General features: G+C 46.9%; 1 protein-coding gene across 2 annotated transcripts in view; it reads right to left on the bottom strand.

Annotated features, from left to right (window-relative positions):
- Nucleotides 1-18,485, bottom strand: part of GPALPP1 (GPALPP motifs containing 1) — a 76,057-nt gene that overhangs the window by 27,589 nt on the left and 29,983 nt on the right. For both annotated transcript variants that reach the window (XR_005782438.1, XR_005782437.1), the window contains exons 9-13: nucleotides 16,563-16,650; nucleotides 15,909-15,964; nucleotides 13,204-13,406; nucleotides 3,597-3,893; nucleotides 1,080-1,185 (exon numbers count right to left, since the gene is read on the bottom strand). The gene's annotated coding sequence lies outside the window, so the exon portion shown is untranslated. The remainder of the gene's footprint in view (nucleotides 1-1,079; nucleotides 1,186-3,596; nucleotides 3,894-13,203; nucleotides 13,407-15,908; nucleotides 15,965-16,562; nucleotides 16,651-18,485) is intronic.

Here is an 18,485-nt window from a genome sequence, read left to right on the forward strand (position 1 = left end):
CCAAAAAAAAAAAAAAAAAAAAAAAAAGCACATACGATTTGCATTTACATAAAGTTATGTGTGGCGTAGAAAAAAATTAAGTTCAAAATTATGCAGTCAAAGCTAACTAGTCTCCTCCCTGGGTAAGGGTTCTTCACCTCTGAGGCCATCAACTCATGTTAATGGCAGAGGGACAAGACAGCCTTAGGCAATATTGACCCGTAAGAGACATGAAGACTCTTGGTCGTGGCTGGCTTTCCCGTCTCTCCTAACTGGAGGAATGGCCTGCTGCCTGGCATGTGGGGAGCCAAATTGCTTATCTATAGTCTTTTAAAGTACCATCTTTTGGGGCGCCTGGGTGGCTCAGTCGGTTAAGCGTCCGACTTCAGCTCAGGTCACGATCTCACGGTCCGTGAGTTCGAGCCCCGCGTCGGGCTCTGGGCTGACAGCTCAGAGCCTGGAGCCTGCTTCGGATTCTGTGTCTCCCTCTCTCTCTGTCCCTCCCCTGCTCATGCCCTGTCTGTCTCTGTCTCAAAAATAAATAAAAACATTAAAAAAAAAAATACAGTCCCATCTTTTATTCACTTTGGGATCTAATATAAATTCAGGAAGTGAGAACCACCTCTGTCAAAGTGTTCCACTATATGATCTGTGATATATAACATCAGGCGTATGATAGATGATTATAAGGTATGTGGGTGGTGTGGAAAAACACCATGTTGTTGTGGTGCCTGGGTGGCTCAGTCCGTTGAGCAGACTTTGGCTCGGGTCACCGTCTCACAGTTTGTGAGTTTGAGCCCAGCATTGGGCTCACTGCTCTCAGCGGGGGGCCTGCTTTGGATCCTCTGTCCCCCTTTCTCTCTGCCCCTCCCTGCTCATGTGTGTGTGCTCTCTCTCTCTCTCTCTTTCAAAACTAAATAAACATTTAAAGAAAAAAACAAAAAACATCATATTGTGGTGGTTCAGGTTTTGGTCTCTGGGGTCACGTGGCCCTGGGTTCAACTCTGCATTTGCTGGTTATAGCTAGCTGCTTTAATAAGAGACACAAAACAGTGACTTAAATAAGAAAATAGTGTAACTTCTCAAGTAATAACCCTGACCGTCAGTCGAGGGCTGGTCTGATGGCTCTTGGTGATGGAGACTCAAGTTCTTTTCATCCCTTTATCCCTGCAAGGGTGAAGACCATTCACCTACTTGCCTTCCAGCCTGTGAGAGAGAGAAAAAGGAAAGGGGAGACTTCACTCGAAGGTGAACTTTTCCTATTAGCTTAGATGCTAGTCACATGGCCACACCTAGCTGCAAGGGAGGCTGGGAAAAATGGTCTGGGGCTGGTATATGAGCAGCTAAAACTGTCATTGCTGAGGAAGACAAGGAGATAAGACACTACCCCCCAACTCTCAGAACTATATCCTAATAAACTATATCCTAATAAACAATGGTAGAGCAAACTGGGAAACTATAAAGAGGAGTCCTGATCCCGTCGGAGGGGTCAGAAGATTGACTTTTTCCCGAGGCAGAGGTCTAAGGGATTCACTAGAAGAAGCAAGGAAGAGGGTTCTAGGAGGAGGGAACAACGTGCAAAAAGCTCCGAAATAGAGGAATCGCAAACAAGGTTTAATTTAAGCAAATACGTAAATCAGTTCTCTTCCCAAGGACCCAGGCTGGCTAGTAAAATATATTGTAACATGTGCATCAGCCCTCAGACACACCATTTATTTTGGGGGGGCTTGGAACTATCCCACTGTGGTTCAGCTGGCAGCCCAGACAAAGCTGACATTGGTTTGGGAAGGTCTAATTTTTTCTTTCAGTGAGACCCAAGTGAATGAGCTTTGTGTGTGTTGCTTTAGAAGAATTTGACAAAGTTGTGCCCCTTATTTGCGTTATCTATGATTTTAGGTAACGTTACAAAATCGTCCCGTAATTTTCTGTAATATATGGAAATGGAAATGTGGTGGCTTTGAAAATCATTTGCCTTTGCACATCAAAGGAACAAATTGACAGTTGGGTAACGGATCCACCTTGCCACGTGGGAGGTGAGAGCTGCAGTAATCATTGAGTCACAAGACGCATTTCCATACACAGCACATGAAGACCAGTTTCATTGCTTTATAGTTTCACCTCCTGTTAAAGCCCTGTTAAATGTGAGTCAGAGTCAGCTTGAGGTCCTAGAATTTGAGAGAGCCCATCTTTCTGCACTGCTTACTCCACCTTTTCTTACTGCAACAGGGTGATTGTTTTTAGAATATTAATGTGCTTCTCTTTGCTTTCCCAAGGACATAATTTTCCCCTTAGTTGGTTCTAGGCATGTATCTGATTTGAAGGAGATGAAAATCTGTTATGGGTGCAAAGAGAAAGGCTGGGTAATTTCCATTTTTTGGCATTTAAAACCAGGATTAGGCAGTCAAGGCCTGTCTTGAATATGGATTTTGCACGCTAACATCTTTAGCGTACCTAGGAACCAGGCCCTGGTATAGTGTAGCAAAGTGTAGGGTCATATAGAAAAGAACCCCAAGGACGGTTGCTAGATAAAATGCAGGTTGCCCTGGGCGCCTGGGTGGCGCAGTCGGTTAAGCGTCCGACTTCAGCCAGGTCACGATCTCGCGCTCCGTGAGTTCGAGCCCCGCGTCGGGCTCTGGGCTGATGGCTCAGAGCCTGGAGCCTGTTTCCGATTCTGTGTCTCCCTCTCTCTCTGCCCCTCCCCCGTTCATGCTCTGTCTCTCTCTGTCCCAAAAATAAATAAACGTTTGAAAAAAAAAAATTAAAAAAAAATGCAGGTTGCCCTGTTAAATTTCAGGCAAATGATGAAAAGTTTTTTTTTTAAATTTTTTTTAAACTTTTTATTTATTTTTGAGACAGAGAGAGACAGAACATGAATGGGGGAGGGGCAGAGAGAGAGGGAGACACAGAATCGGAAGCAGGCTCCAGGCTCCGAGCCATCAGCCCAGAGCCCGACGCGGGGCTCGAACTCACGGACCGCGAGATCGTGACCTGAGCCGAAGTCAGCCGCTTAACCGACTGAGCCACCCAGGTGCCCCGAAAAGTTTTTAAACATAAATGTGTTCCAAATACTGTACGGGACATACTGACACTAAAAAATTATTTGTTTATCTGAAATTCAAATTTAACTGGGCATCTTGTATTTTTATTTGCTAAGCCTGGCAAGCCTAATTTCCAGGACAGAGAGGCAAATAATACCATAAAGTAGGAAAATAAGATGTGAGGGGAGTCTATAGCATGATAGTCATACTGACTGTACAACTTTGAAGCCCTTTTCTCTCTTTGACCAGAGACCACACCCGCTATGGAATCAGAAAATATCAGACACAGGGCACCTGGGTGACTCAGTTGGTTAAGCCTCTGACTTCAGCTCAGGTCATGATCTCACGGTTTGTGGGTTCAAGCGCTGCACTGGGCTCTCTGCTGTCAGAGAGCAGAGGCCCGCTTCGGATCCTCTGTCCCCCTCTGTCTCTGCCCCTCCCCTGCTTGTGCTCTCTCTGTGTCTCTCAAAAATAAATAGATAAACTTTAAAAAAAGAAACGAGACTATCACAGGTACTTGCTTTCCTAGCTTCCCTTGAATATAAGTGAGGCATGTGCCAGTCAGATATATACATGTACCTTGACATTGATTAGGAAGCTGGGACTTGGAAGAAGCAGGTGTTCTGGTGTTGGGTGATGACAGGGACCTTGGCTGCATACGGTGTCCAGTGTTGTCAGTGGAGGAACCTGCGGGGTCCAGTGTCCATAGCAACAGCAGTGTTTCTAAAGCCTTGTTGTGAGCGTTGTTCCCCACTGCAGAGCCTCGGCGCCTGGTTCTGGCTCTCCCAGGGATCCTGCCGGCCCTCCAGTGCCTTCTGATGAGTCCCTTTGCCCCTTCACTCTGCCAGAGTTGGTTCTGTACCTTGCACCTAAAAACTATGAGCGATAAATGAAAGAAAAGTCTTCTCAGGCATGAGAAATTATGGAGAGGAGAACAAGAGGAGCGGGAGATAGGAGAGGAGGGTGGGCGGGAATGGGTTTGGACCGGAGATGGAATGTAGGTAAGTTGCGGGGGCCGGAGGCCTTTGAGGGTGCTCCTGTGCCAGTCTGCGCTGGTGGAGCTGTCCTGGTGGTTCACAGCCCATTCTGATTGCCTGATCCGGTTAGTAAACACCAGTGTCCATTTGGATTGTGTGGTGTTTATGCTTTACTGGTTTTTAAAATGTTTTGGTTTGAGGGCACCTGCATGGCTCGGTCGGTTAAGCATCCGACTTTGGCTCAGGTCATGATCTCACCGTTCCTGGTAAAGCCTGCTTGGGGATTCTGTGTCTCCCCCCCCCCCCTCTCGCCCCCTCCCCCATTTGTGCTTTGTGTGTGTCTCTCTCTCAAAAATAAATAAACATTAACTTTTTAAAAAATATTTTGGGGTTTTTTATTGTGGTAAAAAAAAAAACCCACATAACATAAAATTTAGCATCTTAGCCTTTTAAAAAAAATTTTTTTTTAACGTTTATTTATTATTGAGAGACAGGGCAAACAGGGAAGGAGCAGAGAGAGAGGGAGACACAGAATCGGAAGCAGGCTCCAGGCTCTGAGGTGTCAGCACAGAGCCCAACGTGGGGTTCGAGCTCACAAACCACGAGATCATGACCTGAGCCGAAGTCGGACGCTTAACCGACTGAGCCACCCAGGTGCTCCTAGCATCTTAACCTTTTTAAGTGTAGTTCCGTAGTATTAAGTACTCACATCGTTCTACAGCAGATCTCCAGAATTTACTAGTCTTGCAAATCTGAAACTCGGTATCTATTAAAGAAAATTCCCCTTTTCCTTCTTCCTCCAGCCCCTTTCTGTTTCTGTGAATCTGACTGCTCTAGAGAACTCGTGTAAGTAGAAACCTAGAGTATTTGTCCTTTTGCATTTGTCTTACTTAGCACGATACCCTAAATGTTTATTCATTTTGCAGCACCTGACAGGATCTTCTTCCTTTTAAAGGCTGAATTACATGCCATTGTATGTACATACCACATTTTCCTTATTCATTCATCCATCCATGGACACTTGGGTGGGTCCCTTCCACATCTTGGCTGTAGTGAAAAACGCTATGAACATGAGGGTGCAGATATCTCTTCAAGGGCTTTGAAATATTTTGAGTTGCGGGGCGCCTGTGTGGCTCAGTCAGTTGAACGTCTGACTCTTGGTTTTGGCTCAGGTCATGATCTCGTGGTTCGTGGGATTGAGCCCCGCATCCGGCTCTGTGTTGACATCTCTCCTTGGGATTCTCTCTCTTCCTCTCTCTCTGCCCCTCCCCTGCTCATGCTCTCTCTCTCTCTCTCTCAAAATAAGTAAACAAACATTTAAGAAATGTAAATATTTTGAATTGCTCCTGGGTGCAACTATTCATCTTGCTTAAGGAGAGGGGATCTCTGAGAGTTAATGGCCAGAGATGTCCTTGATTCCAGTGTGGCACAGGTGAAATGTAGAGTTTAGCTGAGGAGCTCAAGATGTGGTGAGGAGGTTGTTCTACAGCGAAGACCTGTGTAGGGAAGAGCACCCAAGCCAGACTTGATTGGAAATCCCAGACCTCTGAGTGTGGGGGGCCCAGAGTCGAGAGTGCTGCTGGCTGGCTGGGTCCGGCTAAGTTAGACCAGAGTAACCATGGACTTTCAGCCTCAAATGTCAGCATGGCAGGCAGCACCCAAGGGGAAAGAGGTGCTATCATAGCTTAAGACCCCAACTCTTGGGGCGCCAGGGTGGCTCAGTCAGTTGAGCGTCCGACTTCAGCTCAGGTCATGATCTTGCAGTTTGTGGGTTCGAGCCCCGTGTTGGGCTCTGTGCTGACAGCTCAGAGCCTGGAGCCTGCTTCGGATTCTGTGTCTCCTTCTCTCTCTGCCCCTCCCTCACTTGTGTTCTATCTCTCTCTGTCTCTCAAAAATAAATCAATGTATCAAAAAATTAAAAAAAAAAAGACCCCAACTCTTTTTGGACATCCTGGGGTTGTAAAAACCATAGCCCTCAGCGCTCTGTTGGATAGAGAAGCAGAGGGCAAGGTGAGCCACTGAGAGACACATGTTACCTACATGGATGGTGAAATTATTGTATTAGCTACTTAGTTACTTCCGTTCTTGGCAAAGGTGGGGGTAGGGCAGAGAAGGAAGGCTAGATCAGTGAGAGATTAAATTCAAAATTGCTTTTCCTTCTGCATACCTGAGAAATTTGTGTTGGCTTTTTTGTGACCCTGCTGTATTTCCCTGCTTTGCAACCAATGTTGTGTTTTCCAGCCACACAGGACTACACGCTACCCCTCCACTCGGGCCCCGGAGGAGGAGTCCCTGGAGTTTGGAGCAAGTTGCTCAGCTGTTGTTGTGCGCGTCCTGGAGAAAATCAATGGTTTCCAAGGCGCCACAGCTGCGAACTCTATGTGCTTCTTCTGTTCATTCTGTTCTCTCGCTGTGGAACTCTCCCTTCCCCACTTGAAAAAACTCATTAGGGGCGCCTGGGTGGCGCAGTCGGTTAAGCGTCCGACTTCAGCCAGGTCACGATCTCGCGGTCTGTGGGTTCGAGCCCCGCGTCAGGCTCTGGGCTGATGGCTCGGAGCCTGGAGCCTGTTTCCGATTCTGTGTCTCCCTCTCTCTCTGCCCCTCCCCCGTTCATGCTCTGTCTCTCTCTGTCCCAAAAATAAATAAACGTTGAAAAAAAAAAAAAAAGAAAAAACTATTTAGCCCCTTAAGAGCCATACCAAATGCCACGCCTGGGAAATTTATTTCCGGTCTATGCCCCATCCTGTGTTCTCTCTCTCTCTCTCTAGGAAGAAGCAATCACACCATTTCCCCCCTGCCTTTTGTGTTTGATGGCTGGATGTCTGTCTGCCTCCCGAGGCCAGGCACTGAGGGCAGCAAGCACATGGTTTTGTTGTTTTGCCCCAGCTCCTGACATGGAACCTGGCGGAGCTGGGCCCTAACAAGTGTTAGCCGAACACTGGAATGAGCTCCCTCCTTTGTCTTTCCCTGTTTGACCACCCCGATCTCACATGTAAATGGCCTTTAATTAGATTTATCTTTGATCTAAATACCGGGGTTTATTCTTACCCACTTATGATAGCATTTAGTGAAACAACTCGCACATAATAGGCGCTCATGTGCTGGTTGATTTGACTGGATGTCTTGGTTTCATGCCTTTGTTCACAGAATGTCAGAATTTGAAGAGACCCTAGAAATCACCGAGTACAACCCGTCACCTGGTGTGTGAATTGGGGATGTCTCTGTGCCACTGGGTTAGGTCATACACATGGGTATCTGTACTAATGCATCCCTGTGGCGCTAGTCTGCTGCATGGTCAACTCTTTTTGTTCAGTTATTGACAGCATTTGGCAGGTGCTTTCTCATGTTGATGGTGGTGATAAACAAATTGAGAGAGCAGTTCTAGAAAGAATGGGTGGAATGCGCTAAGCAAGGAAGTGTGTGTGAAATGCCTGGGGCCATTACTACATTTGGAGTTCAGCATTGTAGCCACAGAGCTAGAAAGGCAGAGGTTAGGGGCGCAGAGAGACAACCGATGAGATTGGAGAGAGGGAGGGTCATGAAGGGCCTCCCTTGTTAGGCATAAGGAATTCATTTTCATTACGTTGTCATTGAGGATCCTTGAGGAACTTTGAACAATGGATTGATATTAGAAAGACCTTGCTGATATCATTATACTTGAGGCATAAGGTAGGGAGGTGACTTTAATATGGCGGCAAAGGATGAGGACCCGGCCCAAGGCAATGGTGGAGGGGATGAGACGAGGAACAGAAAGAAGAGATATTTAAGATATACATGTAAGAGGTCCTGGTGAGATGGGTGAGAGGCGAGGACTGGAGGACGACTTCCGGTTTGGGGATGGCCTCCTGGGTGGATGGCAGTGGGCCGTCGACCATGAGGAGCCTGAGGATCCTCTAGGTCACAATGATCCACCTTCATTTTCATTAACTGCTCTGAGATTCAGAAAAAGGTATGGCTAAATATACAGACATGACATGGACAGTCCCCAGAGAGAGGTGACAGAGGTTAAAGACCTCCAGATGTAAGGAACATAACAAGGGATGAACAGGATCAGCACCTTAACAAGGTGCTTTATTCTAGAAGTTTGAGGGGCCACTGGGAGAGCAGTTTCAGTAGAGCGCTTGAGTCAGGAAGCCTAGACGAGGTAGAAACTTTCCAGGAGCTTGGCTGTATAAGGAGAGGATGACAAGCAGAGAGAGACACATTTTCTTTTTTTGTTAATAAGATAAGAGAGCCTTGGACTGACCCACCCACTGAGAGGCAAGCGCCAGATGAGAGGAAGGACTGGGGGTGAGGAAAAGGGGAGTAATCAGGGGAGCAAGGAACTTGAGGCGGGGCGGGTGGACGATTAGAGGAAGGCTGATCCTTTCCTCAGAAACATTGAGGAAGGCTGTCGGGACAGGTGCTGAGGAAGATGTGGGTAGTGTGGCGAGTGCAGGGGTTGAACAGGAGACATCTGAGGTCTGCGCCCATGGACTCTATTCCCAGTGAGCCAGGGCCTGGCACAGTCACTGGAGAGAGGGCAGCTACCACATAATGGTGGAGAGGGCAGACTCCAGAGGCACGGCTGGAGTTCACGTTCTCTTCCTGCCGTTCACTAGCTTATGACCCTGAGAAGCAAACGCCCGAACACCATGTGCCTCAGTTTCCTCATCTGCCTAACGGATAGGACAAGAATCTGCAATGGATTGCTGTGAGAATCAAATGAGTTACAATATGCGAAGGGCTTAGAACAGGTGTACAACAGGCGGCGTGTAACAGCTGTTGTTACTGCTGTCATTGTCACCATCGCTATCTGCTGAGCCAAAAGGTCTCTGGTGCACGGTTGAGTAAAATAGGGACCGAAGAACGTGAAAGTTTAAAAGTTTGCTGAGTGATACTGGGGGATGCAGCTAAGACCAGGAGATAAAACTGTTAGCCTGTGTGACCTTGTCCCCAAACAACCTAAAGGGACAGGCTTTGTTTTCTGTTCCTAGAGAGGACGCTTGAGGTTCAGAGAATTCCAGTGACTTGCCTAGGGTCACACACCGGTAAGCTGGCAGGAACAAGTGATTTGACTCCAGCTCTGTCTTTTAACCACAATGGGGTACAAAACACACCACGAAGCAGCTCACAAACCAAACTGTCACCAGGCTCTAGAAGCTGTGGTTGCCAGGCAGCGATGGGGTTATCCGTGGTGCAGGGCAAGAACAAAAGACATAGGACAGACAGAAGGATCTGGCTTTGTGAAGCACTTCTGTGACAATGGCTAGTGGAAGTTTCCTCCAAGTGACAAAAGGCTAGTTCACATCTCACTGGAAACACAATGCTTGTTTGTTTGTTTATTTATTTATTTATTTATGGGGGAGGGCAAGTGGGGAAGGGGCAGAGAGAGGGGGGGACAGAGGATCGGTTGGAAGTGGGGTCCGTGCTGACAGCAGACAGCCCAACGCAGGGCTCAAACTCACGATCTGTGAGGTCATGACCTGAGCCGAGGTCAGACACTTAACCGACTGGGCCACCCAGGCGCCCAATGTTCATTTATTTTTGAGAGAGAGAGAAAGCGAGCAAGGGACAGAGAGGATAGGAAGTGCGCTCAGCGCTGAAAGCAGAGAGCCTGATGTGGGGTTCAACCCCACGAACCTTGAGATCATGACCTGAGCTGAACTCTGGTGCTTAACTGACTGAGCCACCCAGCCTTCCCACAAAGCCAAATTCTGATGCATTGTGGTAAAGAAGGCTTTTGATAAATAGACCCTTTATTCAAGGACTTGGCTCAGCATTAAAGCTGATGGAACAGACAGAGTATATTATCTGGGATCCATATATGTATGGAGAGTGCCCAGCACACCATGGTGATTAGCATGTGTTTGCTGAATGAATGTCTGATTAAGTGATGGCTCTGGAGGTGTGGTAAGAGGGTGGAGAAGACATTTGGAGGATCCTTTAGAAATTAGTCTAACAGAGGCTTTTTCTCGAACATTTTAAAGTATTGGCACTACCTAGAAATTGCTTAAAATATCTGTAAAATTCTCACCTAAACAATTGAAATCACTCGACCATATTAACTATCCTTCTAACAGCCAAGCCCCACCAGCTTCTAGACGGTAATGGCCCAGCTGGTTTAAATGGGTCTCTATGGTTACAGGCATGCTCTGGTTTCCATGGTTACATTTCCCAGTCCCTTGCAGGAGTTAGATATATGTGAAATTTCAAAGGATTTTTTTTTTTTCCCTCTCTCGCCAGCCTACACAGAAATCTAGGGTCCGAAGGTCTGAGATGAAAGTTTCAGTGACCTCTTGGGAAGGAAAGGGGGAAATGGTAATAATATTTGCGACAGTTGCAATCTATCATTGAATGAGGAAGAAAGGATTCAATGGGGACCTATTGTGGCGGTAGAAAGATATCCCTATATTATGAGCCTGAGCATTTTGCTTAATTAGTGGAGGAGGAAAACTGGGGTAAGGGAACAATACGCTCTTGTCTGGATCTGGCTCCCTGGGGGCAGAGGGGACGTTGGCCAGAGGTGGAGGGGGAATTCTTCCACATTAGAGTCCCTTTAGAGTGACCAATTCATCTCTCTGCCATGACAGCGCTGTAGCCTTCTTGTGTTGATTTCCCCCATGCTCCTCATTTCGAATCATCTCTCTTGGACCATTTTGGCTCAACCAGGCAGGCATCTGTTACAAGGCACCAGTCCAGGTCAAGACACTGTCATTGGAGCTGGCTTTTCTTGACAGAGGGAGCCCAGGTGGAATTCTAGTGCCTCCTTGTGGCATCTCTAACATTTCTAGCTCTACCTTATCCTGTAGGAACCGCTCCCCCCGCCACCCCCCCAATGCTTTCCTGTTAGTATCTAGGAAGGAAAAATTGTCTTCCTCCATGGATTCACGTATCCATCCTTCTCTCCTTCCTTCTCACAAAGTTACAGGGTATCCATTACGTTTTGGCTAGGCCCTAGAAATAGTACTAAGAAAGAAGAGGATATTGCCTTCACAGAGTTCACCATGCGGTGTGGGGAAGGGGCAAAACAGGTGAATAGCTCCCGGTAATAAAAAAGCAAATGGGACCATGACAGAGGGAGGGACCCACCAGCTGGGGAAGCCGGGGAAGCTGTGAAACCGGAGCGCCTTTTTGAGCTGGATGTTCAAAGAACCGGTCCCTCAAAGATGAAGGATGAAATAAAGACAATATTCCATTAAGCAGGGGATTCTGTCTTCAAAATAAACTGGAGTACAAAATGTAGTAACACCCACCTTTATCTGGGCTCATATGCTTGCTACTCTGTGGTCAGAAGCAGGTACAAAGACAGTGCTGGTGGGAAAACCTGAGAAGGTATAAGTAGTAGAGTCAATCCAGCACAGCACCATTGGCTGAGTTGGTAGGCACCTCTTGGAAGGACCAGGTTGTTCCCTGGGCAGAAGGTGGGGTGTGTGAGTGAGCAGAGATGCACAAAAAGAGGCTGGGAGGGAGGCACAGACATACCCCCACCTGCAGCAGAGGCTTTGTGAGCTAGTCTGAAGACAGGGCACTTGAGTCTGAAGGCTAGGGAGTCATTGAAAGACTTTAAGTAGGGGAGAAACATAATCCAATTTATGAATTACAAAGGTTGTTCTAATGCTGTTGTGTTCATAACTAAGTTCAAGAATGACTCCTGGGGTCTGGATCGGGAGACTTCATTGATGGTGGTGCCTGTTCACAGAAAGAGGGAATCTAGGGGTCCCTGGGTGGCTCGGTCAGTTAAGTGTCCAACTCTTCATTTCCACTCAGGTCATGATCTCACAGTTTGTGAATTCGAGCCCTGCATGAGACTCTATGCTGACAGTGAGGAGCCTGCTTGGGGTTCTCTCTCTCCCTTTCTTCTGCTCTCTCTCTCTCTCTCTTTCAAAAAAAAAAAAAAAAAAAGGGAATCTAGGAGAGGTCGGAGCATGGAAGCTACACCTACTGGTCTCTTGTGTATTCTCCCAGAGATATTCTTTGCTTCTACAAGCATATTTCAATTTAAAGCCAATAATGAATTCTATTTGGTCATGTAGGGCCTAGGAGCATCACATGGATATGTCCAGCAAGCAGGGGATTTTGAATTAAAGAAAGCAGTCTGCCTGGAGATTTAGCTTTGAGGGTCATGGGTATCTAGACAAAAAACAAAATCATAGGAGAATAGGCAGAATGGGAAGAGAGGACAACTATGAGGAACAACCGTATTTAAGAGGGAAGTAAACAAAAAGACACCTGTGAAGGCCTGTAGTGGACATATGGGACTGACTGTTCAACATTGGTCCTTCTTCTACAACTGCCCCCCCTGCCCCCATGTTTATTGAAGAAGCTGCCATGTTATTTTGAATTGACATCCTCAAACCAATCCAGCCTAGTGAGCACCTAACACAGATTAGAACAGAAGTGTCTCCTCCATTCCAGCTACAGCTCATTGATCCAAGGGTGGGCTGCTGACCCAAGCCAAGCCTGAGTCCTCCCTAGAAATTATTATTTTTTAGGAGATAAAACATTTTTAAATTTCAGGGGCTCCTGGGTGGCTCAGTCAGTTGAGCAACCGACTTCCGCTCAGGTCATAATCTCGCGGTTCGTGAGTTCGAGACTCGCGTCCGGCTCGCTGCTGTCAGTGCGGAGCTCACTTGGGATCCCCGTCCCCCTCTCTCTCTGCCCCTCCCCTGCTCATGCTCTCTTTGTGTCAAAAATAAGTAAACATTAAAAAAAATTTTTCTTTTAATTTCAATACCCAGCTCTAGCATTCATATACCCTGGCCTGGGGACAGGGTGGGGAGTACTCTGTTTTCCCTGTCCCCAAGGAGAGGGTAGATAGCTGAGTCACCCTTCACCCCCCCAAGTAAAGACCATCAGAAGGCCCAGATCCTGAGCTTTCAATATCAGAATCCAAATATGAGGGCTCACTCTCCCTCGAAGCTCAAACAACCTTCAACCAGGAAGAAAGGCAAGCCTTCTGCTCCTTTGTCTCCTGTCCACCCTTAAGACACAAAGACCTTCTGTCTGGCTAAGCAGGCAGGTCTGTTGGTGAACCCCAGGAGAATACAATCGTCTTTCCAAATGTAGCAAGCATACTAGGTCTCCAACGCCCCATCTTGGAGCACACTTGAGGTCAGTTTCTGGAGGTGTTGATGCACGGGGGGTACTGAGGTTTTGCACAGCTCAAAGCCTTTCAAGAGGTGGACCTGGGAAGCTTATATGGAGGAGATGCTACCTGAGATGCTCACCTGCCAGCAGGCAATTTCTGCAGCACGGTCCCGCAGGCCATCTCCCTTCGTGTGACATCTGTGGGTCACGGGAGAGGAGGCGGTTGACGTGAGTCACAGCCGCGGCCTAGAGCATGGCACCAGCCGTGATGAACTGCTCCAGTAGCCAGGGCCTGGAGTGGAGATGGGGGAGAGCCAGTTTGTCCTCCCTGGCAATTTGCGTGCTGAAACGAAAGAAGGAGGCAGTGTTCTTGGTGTGGCTAAAGCTGTGAGATGTCCAATTCAAAACTGTTAATGGCCACGCTCTTTTCCACATGGAGAAGATCAGCCTGTGGGGCCTGAGGTTGATGACACAGAAACTCATAGGGGAGCAGACTTAGAAAAGAAAGAGTCCGCAGGGCTGGAGACGCTGATTGCAGGCACCCTCACCCTTCCTGAGCTCTGTGTTTACTTCTGAATGATGGGGAGTTTCTCCCACAAATGCCTCTTAATTTGAATTGGGCTTCTGACCTTTGCTGCATCCTAATACTATAGAGTGACTTAGATGAAGCATAACCAGTAGGAGACAAAGCTAGGGAATAGGGTCACAGAAGTAAAAGGATATGGGTTTCTGGGGCACCTGGGTGGTTGAGTCGGTTAAGCGTCTATGGTTCAGGTCATGATCTCACAGTTTGTGGGTTTGAGCCCTGCATCTGGCTCTGTGCTGACAGCTCAGAGCCTGGAGCCTGCTTCGGGTTCTGTGTCTCCCTCTCTCTCTGCTCCTTGCCTGCTCATGCTCTGTCATGCTCTCAAAAATAAATAAACATTAAAAAAAATTAAAAAAAAATTAATGTTCATTTATTTATTTAGAGAGCAAGCAGAGGAGGGGCAGAGAGTGAGGGAGAGAGAATCTCAAGCACTGACGGTGCAGAGCCCTATTTGGGGATCAATCTCAGGAACCATGAGATCATGACCTGAGCGGAAATCAAGAGTCAGACGCTTAACCGACTGTGTCCCTCTGTTGTATGTAATTTTTATGAATATTCACAAGTTGTCAAAAAGGCCACACCACTTTACATCCTTCTAGCAATGTGGAGAACACATTTCCTACCACTCTTGCCAACGGGGTATTTTAATATTTTTTACTTTTGCGAATCTATTAATTGAAAAGCAACTTCTTACCGTAGTTTTAATTTGCATTTCTTTTTTATGAGCAAGGTTGAGTTTCTCTTCATATATTTAAGCTTAAACTATTTTATTTGTATGAATTGTGTTCATATTTGTTGCTCATTTATTTGTTGGCTTGTTGATTTTTTGTTGTTGTTGAATTACTTTTTTTTGAGAGAGAGGGTGCAAGTGAGCAAGGGGCAGAGAGAGAGATGGAGAGAGAGAGAATCCCATGAGGGGCAGAGAGGGAGAGAGAGAAGTGGGGCTCAAACTCACAAACCATGAGATCATGACCAAACTGAAGTCCAATGCTTAACTGACTGAGCCACCCAGGCGCCCCATTGTTGAGTTTCTTATCGACTTCTGTCCGTTATTCAAATGCTAAGGAAATTATGCTTTTGTCTATGATGTGAGTTGCAAATATTCATATGTCTTTTGACTGCTTTCTATACGGAATTTTTTTTTTAATATTGTTCAATTTATCAACGCTTTATTTTAAGGCTTCTGGGTGTTAACTTATTTCTTGGCAATCCAATTCTGAGATTATAAAAGTAAATTCTCTCACATTTTCTTCCAGTACTTTTATGGTTTCACTTTTTTGACATTATAAAATATGTGATCTGTCTGGAATTTGTTTTGATCTACAGTGAGAGACAGAGATCTAACCCAATTCTCCCCCTACATGTCTACCCAGGAGTCTCAACATCACTTACTGAATAATCTATTTTCTTTCTCACTGACTTGAAATGCCTTCTTTGTATTTGTGTCTGTTTCAGAACTTTCTATGACGGATGAGCTTTAACCCCATTCCCAACCCATTGTCCAACCAAGAAAGCTTCATTGTTACCGTTTTATTTCTAAAAATGGGAGAGCCGGGGCGCCTGGGTGGCGCAGTCGGTTAAGCATCCGACTTCAGCCAGGTCACGATCTCGCCGTCCATGAGTTCGAGCCCCGCGTCAGGCTCTGGGCTGATGGCTCAGAGCCTGGAGCCTGTTTCCGATTCTGCGGAATATCTCTCTGCCCCTCCCCCGTTCATGCTCTGTCTCTCTCTGTCCCAAAAATAAAAAATAAACGTTGAAAAAAAAAATTAAAAAAAAATGGGAGAGCCTTGAGAATGTTTGTCCGTGGAGGGGAAGAGCAGGTGGCAAAGGAAAGTACAGAGGAGGCACCAACGGGGCCATGAAGGGCAAAGAGGTTAGGACCATTATGACAGATCCAAACAGCTCATTGGTATGCCCACCTCCGACAGGGGAGTGTGTGCTCTGGATTCTCAAAGGGTTTTTGCATAGTGTGAGGTCTCCTCCCTTTTAGCTTCGCGTAGCCCTCCCTCCCAGTTTGTCAGCCTCTTCTTGGCCACCCCGTCGCGAATCTGTGTCTATTGACCAAGTGTTCTCTCATGGACCTTCCTTGCACTTCTCGGAGGCTCAGAGCGCAGCCTGGACCAATGTTACCGCCCATCTCGCTTTCTGCTCCTCTCTGTTTAGGGGCCTCTCACTTGCCCCTCCTCCAAACCTCCCAGGCTCTGGCCCCTTCCTCCCAGCCAACGGCCTGCCTCATCTGGGTAGACGGCAGGTGCTCACCCGGAGTCCACGGTAGGGATTCAAGAGGCTGGTTCACAGAAGTTCTGTGTCAAAATCTGTGAGAAGTGAAATATCCACAGTGTTCATCAGATTCCCAACACCCCAAAAGGTCAGAAAACTTCTCCCTCAGCAAATCGAGTATGCTAGGTATAATCTCCTTGAGCTTTTTAACTTTTACCTGAAAACTTAGAGATATATATATATATATATGTATATATATATATATATATATACCCATAACCACCCTCATTTCCTTTTCTCTGCTTTGGAGGACATGGGATTCCTCTTCCTGTTTCTTCAAAGCCAGTCCCATACATCACCCTTTCACTCCAGCCTTTCTGCCGGATTATTTTCTCTGAGTTACTTACTCTTCCTTCCCCTCCCCTCCACGCCTCCTGCCTTTCACACTGGCCTCTCTCGCTCCTAGGCCCACATAGGACAGCAGCAACACCACACTCCAGCACCCTGGTGCCCCCTCCCTTGCTCTCAGCAGGTCGGGGGCCTCTCCTCTGTGGTCTCGCAGTATCCCGTGCACTTCTGTCCTGTGCCCTCCCCCCCTGCACTATTACAGCTGTGCTGTCTCTCCTGTGAGACTGTGAAATTGAGGACCACATCTTACTTATCTTTATATCTCTAGACCAATGTCTCACACACCATGGGAAGCTCGATCACTATTTGTAGCCAGGAGTTAACCGATTCAGTTCTTCTCTAGACCCTCTTCTCTCCTGTCTTTTCTTGAGGCCTAGAAATTAGAACAAGAAACCGTTTTCTGGGTAGGCACACGGCGGGTTTGTCCAAATGTAGCACCTCTTTTTTTTTTTTTTTCCTTGTATCTTTCTCTCTTACGTCACGCAGTACTCCACGAGCTTTAAAAAAAAAAAAAAATGTGTTCTTTTGGCTACAGCTACACGGTGCGTCGGTCTAAACGACTCCTGAACCCTCTTCTTTATAACGGGGAATTCAAAGCTCATACTCTCATAAAGTATAATTTGTATTATTAACACCTAAATTGATGTGATTACTGCCCCCATCGAAGTGCAACTGCTCGGGAGGCAGTACAAATACAGCTCATTGAGAAATAGTTACCTACGTAAGAAAAAGAAAACCCAGGCCAGAAGTCCGAAATCAAGGTGTCAGCAGGGCCACGCTTCCTCTGAAGTCTCCAGGGGAGAATTGTTCCTCGCCTCTTACAACTTCTCGTGGCTTGTAAAGTTCTTTGGCTTGTGGAGGGTATCACTTCCGCTAAGAAGGGTACCTGTCGTTGGATGGAACCCACCCTAAATCCAGGATGATCTCATCTTGAGATCCCGAGTTTAACTACATCTGCAAAGACCCTTATTCCAAACCAGTCACATTCTGATGCTCCGGGTAGATGTGACTTTTGGGGGCCGCGATGCAGCCACTACCCCTGGCACTTCTCCAGACCCAGACCTCCAGTGCTCAGGAGAGGAATGTGAGACTCTCCCATCTCCCTTCTTGACTCCACCTCGTTTTATGATTTGGGGGTTTGTGGCCCCAACTTTGGTTAACCCCTCTCACAAGCTGCCCCAGACACTGAACACCTTCTATCCAAGATACATGATTAATTAGCAATGTCAGGCAAGCTTCCTTGTTATTGATTGGGTCGAAGCTGGCAATTCCTTATATTTTTTCATTTCTTTTTTCTCGTCTTGTTTGTAAATAGAAAAGGCTAAATGAATCATTTTGAATTGTATTGTGTATTGAATTGTATTATCCAGAGGATTCGATGGAAGCCAGTAAGTAGGAGACACGCAGAGCTGTCTTACCGGGCGGAACCTTACCTGTCTCAGGCATCTCTAAAGCACTTCAGTGCATGGATGCGCCCTCCCCACGCTTCCCCCAACACAGACTCATAACCCTGAGACCTGGACTAGACGATAGCTGATGCAAAGGAGATTCACAATGGCCAGACACTAATACTGATAACCTGGGGAGAACTGACAGGTAGGTGGTGATATCCCATTTTGGCAGACCACTGGTTTTCTCATTAGAAAATTGGTGGGGATGAAAACAGATGAGGGCTAAAGCAAGCATCAGATGTTTCTGCCTTTGTAGCGTGTGCTACCTTGTTTCCAGCTACAGCACCTCCATTCTCTTTTAGGGAACTGCCCTCCCAACTTTGAAGTCTGTGTGGTTGGGGAGGGTTTAGCTCCACAAGAGGGGGTGCGAACCAGCCTGGGTCATCGGGTATTGTGTCTCCTGACCATATGACCGATTCGGGGATGAACAAATGACCGTAGCTTGTCCTTACAGCCAGTTGGCATCAGTCCTTGGGCTTTCGCTGGATTTAATAAGTTTTCTTCTCATTGGGTTGCTAAGATGGTAGGATGTCATGTTAGAGGTGCCGCTATCCACATCTGTCATCGACTAGGAAGCCGACCTAATGATGAAGTCCACACAAAGGAAAGCTGGCTGAGGGATAGGGACAGAATCCTGATGGCATAGTTTAGGCATTCAGATCCAGTTGTCTCTAAAGCCAGGGCTACCCTCTGGACTTTGTATTACACGAAGGGATAAATTATCCTTTTTTGCTTAAGCCAGTTTGAATTAGGCTTC

This window comes from Herpailurus yagouaroundi, unplaced genomic scaffold (assembly GCF_014898765.1).
Source record: "Herpailurus yagouaroundi ecotype Mexico unplaced genomic scaffold, PumYag 197, whole genome shotgun sequence".
NCBI lineage: Eukaryota > Metazoa > Chordata > Mammalia > Carnivora > Felidae > Herpailurus > Herpailurus yagouaroundi.